The 9,364-nt window shown below is 39.3% G+C and overlaps 1 protein-coding gene and 1 non-coding gene across 4 annotated transcripts in view; both read left to right on the top strand.

Annotated features, from left to right (window-relative positions):
• The window catches only part of LOC103149041 (protein FAM111B-like), a 58,948-nt gene that overhangs the window by 2,933 nt on the left and 46,651 nt on the right, over positions 1-9,364 (top strand). The window lies entirely within an intron of this gene.
• On the top strand, positions 1,328-1,401 carry trnat-agu (transfer RNA threonine (anticodon AGU)). The gene has a single exon. It is a non-coding gene; the product is annotated as a tRNA-Thr (tRNA).

Raw genomic sequence — 9,364 nt, forward strand, 5'->3', positions numbered from 1 at the left:
TGACATGGCGGGCCACATGTGGCCCGCGGGCCTTGAGTTTGACACATGTGCTCTATATAGTGGTTGAATGAGGGTTTAAGCTCCCGCTCTTCCTGAGAGCTTACACCATCCCACTATGACTCAAACACCTCATCATGTGAGCTGTTGAGTCGCACAGTCTCCATCGGAGCTTTCCAGCATGTTTTTTTTTTTTTCTCAACTACTACAGTTTTAAAAAGACCACTTTAATTTTATTTGTACATTAAAAAAGAGAGAATAAATTTGCCCTTCATGTATAAATCCAGATTATTTTCAAATCTCTGCAAATTTAGATTTAATCAAGTTTATATATTTTGACAAATTGTTTTATTTGCTTTATTTTTATTTATTGCAGCATTTCAAGATGGATAACATTGAAGGTGGTCTACATGGGGGAAAAATAAAATGGAAATGTCTTTTGTTTAGCATTGTTGGCACTTTAAATTTTGTACATACCATATTTTCTGCACTATAAGGTGCACCTTCAATGAATGGCCTATTTTAAAACTCTTTTCATATATAAGGTGCATAGAATAGATTGGTGTTTCTCAACCCTGGTCCTCACTGCCCCCCTGTCCTGCATGTTTTAGGTGTTTCCCTTCTGCCACACACCTGAATTGTATCTCTGGGTAATTATCAGGCTTCTGCAGCGCTTGATGGTCATGCAATCATTTGAATCAGCTGCTCTGGAATAGAGGCACATCTAAAACATGCAGAGCAGGGGGGCTGTGAGGACCAGGGTTGAGAAACACTGGAATAGACGCTACAGTAGAGACTGGAGTTACGTTATGCATCCACTAGATGGAGCTGCACTAAAGGGAATGTCAACAAAACAGTCCGACTCCAGTCAGCAAGGATAGCAACCTGAGTCGGTTACACAACAAAAGTATGGTTGTGTAACCTTCAGATAAGCAGGGAAATTTGACTTCTCGTGTCATTTCTATACTTGTTTATGAAGTTAAATACTGTTTTGCAAATTCTGTTGAAAACACGGAGTCTCTTTTCCTAATTCAGGTNTATGTTGTGTTTTGATGTACAGCACTTTGTATCAGCTGTGGTTGTTTTAAAGTGCTTTATAAATAAAGTTGGTATGGTATGGAAAGCTGCACTATGAAGCTTACCAGAAATTGCATGGTAAAGCTGTTTCCTACACAAAGTTGGCAGTTAACACCTGGCTTGCTTGTCAAAAGAAGATCCTGGATTCAAAAACCTGAAAAAAATTACCATTGGTGTTCATAATGTATTTATTTTAAAATTTGTTTCACACATCATCTGACATTTAGAGAAATGGTCATTTTACTATTTACAAGGCGCTGTAGGTTAGTTGGTCAACACGCCTGTCTAGTAAACAGGAGATCCTGGGTTCAAATCCTAGCAGTGCCTTTGATTAAGTGTTCTGCTTTAATGGTGGATGTATGCAAAAACTCCTTGAAAAAGGTTAAGACCAAGGACATAAAGCTGTTAGTTTTGAATTTCTACCCATTGGTAAGTTTTGGTTTGACTTTGGCAGTTTATAACACAAAGTTGGCAGGTAGACAAGGATCCCAGAAAGCACACGACGTTAAATCAACGTTGAATTATAGTTAGAATTGTTGATTTTTGGTTGAAGTGGATCAACCATCAAACAACCATCCAATCAAACCGTAGAAACTGTGTCATTGAATCAATTTTGTTTTGTCGTTGAAATCTGATGACTGAAATGCCGAGGTCTGATTAATGGTTGATTTGTGGTTGAAGTCGACAAATGACGGTGGATCAACCATCAAACAACCATCCACCTCTAGCCAAGTAACTAACATTGAAACTGTGTCATTGAATCAATATTGTTTTGTCGTTGAAATCTAATGACTGAAATGCAGATGTCTGATCAATGTTGAATCAATGTCAGCTGTTTTGCCGCATCCCTTCCCCTCCTCTTCTCCTCATCAGAGCTCTGGGTCAGAGCATTTTATTACTGAGCGGGGGTTATCACGTTTTAAATTAAGCACTGTAGGGTGCTGATTCCATTCTGTACATTTTCTATAGCAATTCTCACTGACTGTGACACAAAAACATCTACAGCTTACTACAAGGAGTGGAGTGGTCCACCCCCACCATTTACATGAGTGGGATGTCCCAACCACACAGCTGCTTCGCATTTGGCTTGTTGGCAAAAGATGTTAATTCAATGTCGAATTATTATCACAAAGGTTGAATTTATGGTTAAGGTCAACGACAGAAGCTGGATCAACCATCAAACAACCATTCAATTCTAGCCAATTAACATCCATTGACTGAAATGCCAACATCGAATCCAGTATTTTTCAACACCGGTCCTCCAAGCACTCTGCCCTGCAAATTTTAGGCATTTCCCTAATTCAGCACACATCATTTTAATTGACGTCTGATTGACAGCGTTTTTGGTTAGTTTGCCTTGAGGATAAGGTTTGAGGAAGAACAAGTAATCTAAATGTTCAATCAATGTAAGCTGTTTTACGCACCCCTCCACCACTCAAATGCCCAACCCCTCTCCCTCCAACTGCCAAAGACACACACACACACACACACACCCCTTTAAAATGTGATAACCCCCACTCACTAATAAAATGCTTTGACCCAGTGCTCTGATGAGGAGGAGAGGAGGGGAAGGGGGTGCGGCAAAACAGCATACATTGATTCAACATTGATCAGATGTTGATCAGACATAGGCATTTCTTTCATTAGATTTCAACCACAAAACAACATTGATTCAATGACACAGTTTCAACGTTAGTTAATTGGCTAGAGCTGGATGGTTGTTTGATGGTTGATCCACCATCAGTTGTCGACCTCAACCAAAAATCAACCATTCTGACTATAATTCAACGTTGATTTACCATTTTGTGCAATCTGTGCAGTTTGTTGCATCCCTCATCACCTCCTCATCTCCCCCTACTCCCTCCCAAACCTACCCCCACCCACCTGCTCCTCCCAACCTTCCCTTCTTTACCCCCTCTCATCCCTTCTTCCCTCCCCCTCCTTGAGCTCTGGGTCAGAACATTTTATTACTAGGTGGGGGTTAATCATGTTTCAAATTAAGCACTACATGTTGAGAACAGTGGTTTGTGATTCCTTTCTGTACATTTTCTTACTTGTCTGTAAATATTATTACTGACTGTGCATAATGTGTTGACACAAAAACATCTACAAGTCTGTACAAGGAGTTGTACAGTCCGACTCCCCGATTTTATACTAGTGGTTTGTCCCAACCAAACAGCCACTTTGCTGCTGGCTTGTTTGCAGTCGGCTTCTGAATTGAATTCTCCTTTGAGCAGTTTTATGGTAAGTTTTTCAATATTACTTTGATCTTAAATGTGTTTATTGAAAAATAAGGGCATTGTTTTGTGCCCATAGCAATTCTGATTATTTTGGGGCAAAACAGATATTTTTAATAATTGAGGTCATGTCTCCTTTTGTATTATTTTCATCCTACCCACCACTCCAGGCCTAAGTATGAAATCCTGCGAGATTTTGTGGGATTTGAGTTTTTAAAATAGGGCAGGGCCTATTGTTTGGTCTGGGAGAGCATGTGGTGGACAAGGAAGTGTAAGGCTGGCTGCTCCAGGTGGGTAGGCACGTGCAGTGGGGGTGCTGGGGGTGCTTGAGCACCTGCCCCTTTTGCTCCTTGCCCCCACATTATTTCATCTTTGTGCACCACCAGGGACTTGGGATTCAATATGTGTGTCATAGCAGAACAGTAGGGCTGCAGATGGTTTGTGGATTGGTGTTTTGATCCTGGACACACACTCTCTCTGGTGCTCATCTAGCCTCTCCTGGATGTCTTTTGAGGTCCATTCATGTATTTGCTTGTACTTAAATACTGAAGCCAGTTCTGAATCAGGGCAGTGTTTTACAAACATTTTAGCAATTTCACTGCTCATATCGTCAGTTTGTTTTCCCTGACGCTTTAAACCTTCTTCAGCCATATCTGCAGCTTTGTTGAGCCGAATCCAATAGTCAAAACGTCCTCTTTTTGAAATGGCAGTGTGGAGTAGAAGTCTTGCAGCGGCAGGCAGGAGGATGTGTGACTGAAGTATTGTATCAGCATGTTATAAATCACATCTGGGGAGCATGTAGCATTTAAACCAGGGTTACTTTTAAGACCAATCTTAACCACATCTCTGGCTCTGCCCATTAGCCTCCCCATAATCTCCTCTGCTTGAGTGGAACTATTATAGTTCTGCCTTCTAAGGTAATCTCTCATCATTTCAACCCACTCAGTAATAGTCAGTGTTCTCACCTCTAAAAATTGGAGGTGCTGTTTCTGATTTTACAATGATATTGAATTTTTGACTATCAAAGACAGAAGTGTCTTCAATATGGGCACCATGTCGTTTCAAACAGTTGGCATTTTGGGTTTCTTTTTCCCCAGCAATACCAGAAGAATACAATTTATTTGCAATGGTCTCTCCAATCTGTGAACTTAACTGATAAATCATGTCTCTTAATAGGTGTAAGTCATGGCCAGTAGATGTAGAGTGGCTCGGGCCCCCAAACGACATTGGCCCTATAGGTGTCTCAGCTGGATAGAAAGCTAATCCCTGAGGCCTATTACTTGCAGGTAATATTGGTGAGGCACAAAAATCTGACCCAACTGCCACTCCTGACTGAAAAGTGAGACCCATTACACCTCTCCCTCTCCCAATGGAGGGTTGACTGTTCACATTTTCAACATTTGGTTGGAATCTTTCTGCCATTTCAAAATGGAATACTGAAAATAAAACGCACTCAAATAAAAATCAGTCACTTATTGGCAATTAAGCCAATATTTTGCCTTCAGTCCTTCAACGTTGTGGCACAGGTGTCTTGAAGAGAAGAGGTAGCTTGTAGGTAGATGACACAGCAACCCGGGCGAACAGCATCAAGCTGATCAGGAATCACAGAGTCACGGCACCAGTGTAACTTATTTACTTGTCGGTCACCCAGTACAATACAGAATAAAAACTCTTCACCATGTGGCTTTGACTGCAGGCAAGTGGTCCGACAGGCTGAAAAATAAAAGACACAGTTAGCGCCGTGACTGAGTGGTCAGCCACGAACACCAACTGGCGCAGCTACCACTCATAGGCAGGCACTCTGCAAGTGCCTGCTGTTAAGGAAGAAATTTTTAAATTGGTTAACTTTGGAAAAAAGTTTGGCTCTCTCTCTTCCTCTGGATCCCAGGTCCTCTCGGCAAGCCACATGTGGCCACAAGGAAAACAACAATGCGTGTTGAGTCACAGAATTACAGAGTTTAATCCACTACAAAACAACGTATGAATTAACAACAAAACTGCAGAACAACAGAGATATACATTCATTACCTGAGACAAAAATGATAAAGAAAGAAAAGGCAAAGACGCGTCTTTGGAGAGAGCTGGTGCAAAAAAGGCAAATTAGTGGCAGCTATCTGAATTATTACTCCTGTGCACGAACTCTTATAATGAAGGTGTGTCTTTCCTTTTTAATATATTCAATTAAGGCGTACCTCTGACCAACTGGAAGCTACCTTAGACACTCAGAAAAACTTAGAACTCCCCCTAATTTACGGCAAAGATCAAAGGCCATTTGCTCTTGTTCAACAAAAGAGCGAAGAGCTTGTCCTGGCCTTCTGGGTTCTACGGTCATTTGGGTAAAGAAAAACATAAGATAAGATTTCACAGATAGCTGTGGAATCCGGAGTCTCTCCTGTTATCTCTCCTCACATAAATTCTCAGGACAAACTTAAATCCAGTAATTTGGTTCAAGGAAAGGTTATCTTCACAAACCCAGTTTTGCTCTTCTGCACTCAGCACCCCAAAAGATTGAGTCCTGCCTTAAACCAAAAATAACATAAAATCAACAGAACAAAATGAGGTACAATTCCTTTTTCTAACCTATGAAACATAAATCCTGAGCGATTTTCTAATACTAAACAAAACATTTTCCTTCAAACAATTTCCATTTGATTCTGATATTGTCACAGATGGTACAATTTTCAAATACATTCATCATTTACTAGATTAGTAGTTCTAAAATTAGATAATACAATTTTCATTAAAAAACATGCTATTAGTACTTAGAAAAATGTCTTAGAAATTAAATGTTAGTGGTTTTAACATTTTATGTTGTATTCAGTTTTACACCATCCCAGATGTTGGTTCTGGAAGACTTTTGATCTTCTGTGAACTAAACAGAGTTCTCTCCTCCAGGCTCAAGTGATACTGCCCTCCAGGAGATGCTAATTTTATGGCCTCCTGTCCTCTGATAACACAACAGGAGCCTCAGTGAGAGATCCCCTTTGATCTGCATTTTCCTTCCTGTACTTTGAATACTTACCCATCAATAGTTTAGTTTTAAATCCTTAACACAAACCTGTTCAAAATTAAGAAATTTGTTCAAAATAAGAATGTTCAATATACCTTTTACACATGCCGTAAGATTAACTGTATTAAACACTAAAAATAATCATTTTTCCTCAACAATGCCTATGAGTGGAACGTTGTATCGTTTCTGCTTCAGCATGGAGTAGCGGTTTAAGCAGAGAGGTAATGAAATACAACAGACACTGACAGGCCTCTGCGTCTGCCTTTCTCTAAAGAACTACTGAGCGGTAGGAGACAGCCAGGTGAGGAAAAACTGTTCTTATCTATTGATTCGGTATTTTTGTCACTGGTGGAGAAAGTACTCAAAAAATTTACTTAAGTAAAAGTACAGATACACAGACAAAAATGTACTCAAGTAAAAGTAAAACTACCACATTAACATTTGTACGTAAAAGTAAAAAAGTACTGGCTTTTAAAAATACTTAAGTATTAAAAGTAAAAGTACTTGCTGAATGCATTACCTAATCCCTAATACAATATCATTAAGTGAACCGATCGTATTTAATTTTAATACATTAGAAATGTGGCATTTTAGTTTAGACTTAGATATGTGATTCTATGCATCATAATTTCAGGGATGGAAACATCTTGTCTCCTGTCCTAACATAGCATGAACTTCACTTTTTTGCCATTGGTGGCATTTATTTTTAAAGAAATCCAACAGAAAGGGGATGGAAAGAAGGTGGGTGAGGGTGGACATGCAACCGAGGAGCCACGTAGCAGAGTTGTTGTGGTCAAGACCACCAAACCCGAGATCAAGTCAAGACCACCACCCCACGCTACATGACACAAAAACATTAAGTTTTACCTATCAAAATTGCTTCTCAAATTGATCTGAAAGATCCACATTCCCATAAAACACCTAGATATTAAATACTTACAGCTGAAATAAATTTAATCAGTAAAGCGCTGCTGGTTTTACATGTCGCCATATCTTATGATTTATGCAGCGCTATTATATTACTGACGATTAGACAGACATCTTCTCCCGCTCAGAGGAAACCACTGTATGTCTGGAGCTCCGCGTGCAAGTAAAGGTGGAGGCGATGAGTGACAACAGACACGTAAGTCATGTTATTGCTTCGATTTTATGGCGCCACCTTAAGACCCTGAACTTCACATTTTAACGGACAGAAAGCGCAACGCGACTTGGGGTGCGTTCACACTGCAGCCTGAAGTGACTCAATTCCGATTTTTTTGACGTAATGCGACCTGTATCCGATCTTTTCATGGCAGTGTGAACAGCACAGGTCGGATTCTTTTTCGAATGTGACCCATATCCGATACGTATCCGATTCAAATGCGACCTAAAGTCCAGGTCGCCTTCATCCGAACTGAACGTCACTGTTTCTCAACAAATCTCACTATTCTGCGTCCTGATACGCGCAAGTGGGAAGAAAAACAACAACCATAACAGACCATATGAGGATTAAGTTGTTAATATGTTGCTCCGGTTGGACAACAACTTCAAATATGTAGGCTAAGCTCCACCGTTAGCCTCCATGTTTACTTCTGCAAACACTGAGCACTTCTTCTTTTTATGACTGTTGGCAGAACACTGAGAACGCTGACGCTATTGCGCCCTCTACTGCGCATGCGGGACACTTTCAGGTCGTTTGCCCGTTCACACTGCAGAACGCATACAGGTCGCATTTACTGGCAGTGTGAATGGCCCCGGCAAAAAAATCGGAATTGCCAAAAAATCGGAATTGGGTCACTTCAGGCTGCAGTTTGAACGCACCCTTGGATGTAACTAGTAACGCGACACTTTTGTAGAAATGTAGTGAAGTAGAAAGTACAGATACTTACTGTAAAATGTAGTGGAGTAAAAGTAGAAAGTGTCCATTATTAAATCTACTTAGGTAAAGTACAGATACACGAAAATTGTACTTAAGTACTTCCCACCACTGATTTTTATCATACAGACATTAGGCTGTTGTTGTTCTTGTGCTATTAGCTAGCTGCTAGCTAACGACTTTGCTAGCAAAGCTAGATAACTAAAAAACTTCTTCCCTGTATCATTTATGATAACAGTCATTCTTCAGTATCGCTTGTGCAATAGGGGCACATCGCCCGTCCAAAACCTGTCATCATGATCTTATGGATATATGTCTTCTAATTTCCTTTGCTGCATAATGTGCATTTCATTTATTCTAGCATTAGGTAAATGTATCTTGAATAGCACTTAAATAAAAGTCCAACAAGGATATTCATTTAGAATTAAAAATAACTCACCCTGAATTACCATGATAGATAAAATGTATGTAATAAAAGTGTGTCATTAATGAAGGGGAAAAACTCAATCCAGACTTTAAGTAAGTTTAGGATCTGGTTCGCAGAGTATGAAGTTATTTTATTTTTTTCCCCCCCAATTATTCAATGGGGAAAAAAACTAACCTCAGTTAAGTAAAATTAAAATTGTAATCAAAACTTTTGGAATTGTAATGATTTCTTTTTTAAAAACAAAATGTTTTGTTTAAAAAGCTTTTTCAAAATTAAATAACTAATTTTTGTCTTGTGAACTTAAAAAGTTATTTGCCAAACAAACTTTTATTTGCACACATCACAAATCTTTTGTTGCGATTTTGGGTCCTGCCCACAACGCCATGTGAGAATCATAAGCAAAACTTTGATTCACAAACAAAAACTTAGAATAGCAAGAAAAGATTTGTGACATGCACAAATAAGTTTGTTCTGTAAATTATTTTTTCACTTCATGAGACAAAAATGTGGGATTTTAATTTTAAAACAAGTTTTTTTAAGCAAAACTCAGGCTTTTCTCATGGTGACATGCATGAACAATTTTGCTTTTTTTTCTGCAGTTCCACATTAAAGTTTGATGCAGCTCTGCTTTTCTGAATGGACCATCTTCATCTCCACTCACAAACAGGCAGCTCTTCTTTTATAGATTACAGTCACTAAAAGGTTGCATTTTACCCTTGTTTATATTTTTAATAGTGTAATTCTGTAAAGACAAAATATGT

This window comes from Poecilia formosa, unplaced genomic scaffold (genome assembly GCF_000485575.1).
Source record: "Poecilia formosa unplaced genomic scaffold, Poecilia_formosa-5.1.2 Scaffold217, whole genome shotgun sequence".
Taxonomy (NCBI): Eukaryota; Metazoa; Chordata; class Actinopteri; order Cyprinodontiformes; family Poeciliidae; genus Poecilia; species Poecilia formosa.